General features: G+C 44.8%; 1 non-coding gene across 1 annotated transcript; it reads left to right on the forward strand.

The window, feature by feature from the left end:
* The first annotated feature begins 1,061 nt into the window (after positions 1-1,061).
* Positions 1,062-1,168, forward strand: LOC132360968 (U6 spliceosomal RNA). The gene has a single exon (XR_009501285.1). It is a non-coding gene; the product is annotated as a U6 spliceosomal RNA (small nuclear RNA).
* The last annotated feature ends 859 nt before the right edge of the window (positions 1,169-2,027 follow it).

The following is a 2,027-nucleotide window of genomic DNA, read 5'->3' on the forward strand; positions in this document are numbered from 1 at the left end:
TCAGTCCTACTTGCCAGTATATACAGGTTTTATGCCCTGACCATGTATCCTGCCCTGGTCCTCTGGTGCCACAGCTGTTATGGGGCTGCCTACCTCTGCTTGGGAAGGGAGGGAAGGGAAATGACCCCCCATCTGGTAGGACTGTAGCATGCCAGAGCTGGAAAGGACCTCAGAGATGATCACTCAAGTCCTGTCCCTCACCTCACACCTGGAGAGACCGAGCACCCAAATGGTTAAGTGTCCAGTTGACTCACCAGGGTCACAGAGCTGACAAATGGCTCTTAATGATGTTTCCAGGAATGTGTTTCTTAGAAGTAAATAGAGATTGTTATTTAAAGTGACATGTTTGGCTTCCCTGTGAGTTACTAGTCACTTCTACTGGTTACCTGTGGTCCTGTTAATGAAATACTGGCTTCCTAGTCACACATGCGATTAGAAGGAAAGATGCCTTTCTCCCTTTCATCAACACAAGCTGTTTCTAGGCACAAGCTTCTGATAGCATTTAAGACTGTGTTGATTTTTTATGAGCTGTCACAGAGGATAAAGCCTGGCTCAGTAACTGAAGCCATAACCTGCCCACACAGAATAGCAAGGCCTGCCTTGGTCTGGCAGCAAACTGGACAGGGTCTGCCTCTTCCTCTATTTGTCCGCAGCAGATTTCACGTATCGCCAGCAAGCTGGCTGAGCCTGCCCTCATCAGCTTGGGGTGGAGGAGCCTGAGTGCGGGGCTAGAGATATTAGGCAGAGGCTTAGCTTGAATCCAAGGCCTCCCGCCATTCTTCTTTCTTCAAAATCAAGTGAATGGCTTGTGCTGTTAATATGGAGTTTGATCTTAATTGTTAGGGACACGGGGCATCCTCTGCTTTCCCACACCTCTCTGAGTCAGGAGGCCAATTTAGAGTTGTCATAGGAAAAGAGCATCTCACAATTCCTGGGTTCCAAGAAGCCTCAGGGACCAGACAGTTTCTTCTAGAACATCAACAATGTTGCAGGCAGTCGTGAGGCAGAGCCTAACTCCCAAAGGAAGCAGCCCAGCCGCTGTAATAAAAACAGGCGGCCAGGTGCTCGCTTTGGCAGCACATATACTCAGATTGAAACAATGCAGAGAAGATTAGCCTGGCCCCTGTGCAAGGATGACACACAAATTTGTGAAGAGTTCTATATTTTTTTAGAAAAAGGCAACCAGCTTTCAGGCTGCAGTTTGCTAGTTCAGTTTTTAAAAATAGTGCATTAAAATATTATTTAACTTGTTGAATTTTTGGTGCCCTCTTAAATTTCACACCCAAGGAAAGTCCCAGCTCTGGGATACCTACTGCTTTCTGTCCAGCATTTAGTCCCCTCCTCCCTGGTACCAGGACACCTAGTTTCTTTGGAAAATTACCCCTCTGTCTCTATTCTTATTTGTGTGGTTTGGGTGAGATTGACTTCACCCCCAACCCAGGAATGGGCTGTGATTGGCTTAAATCAGTCAACATATCCCTTTCCCATATGATGGTTGGTTCAGGGGAGGGAGGGCAATTAAGCTTGTCCAAGAAGAGTGACCTTGGGAGTTAAGCTGGGAATGCAGGGCCACAGACACTTTCTCCTCCTTAGGTTTGTGGTGTGAGGATGTCTGGCCAGAAATTGCTGAGACAACTGGAAGTGAGCTTGCAGCTCTGAGCCACCCTCTGGGCCCTGCCAAAGGAAGAATCCAGGAATAGATGCAGGTCCTGTGATATCTGTAGCTTACACAATTTTGGTGCTCTCTTTAGGAAAATGAACAATAATTACAAATACATAAGTACTAATGCAAACATTTGATTAGAATGAGAAAAGAAGTCATCACAAATTACAAACTGGAAAGACCTGACAAATTCCACAAACATCACAAAATCCCGGTAAACAGCACATTTTATTTAATTAACATCTGACACACCTTGAAAGTACTTTCCCCATGTTTTAGCCTACATACTATTTGATCACCTCTTTATATTACAATAATTTAATAGTATCATTTTTTTATAGTGAGGAAAGAAAGATAGTCTTTC

Source organism: Balaenoptera ricei, chromosome 2 (genome assembly GCF_028023285.1).
Source record: "Balaenoptera ricei isolate mBalRic1 chromosome 2, mBalRic1.hap2, whole genome shotgun sequence".
NCBI lineage: Eukaryota > Metazoa > Chordata > Mammalia > Artiodactyla > Balaenopteridae > Balaenoptera > Balaenoptera ricei.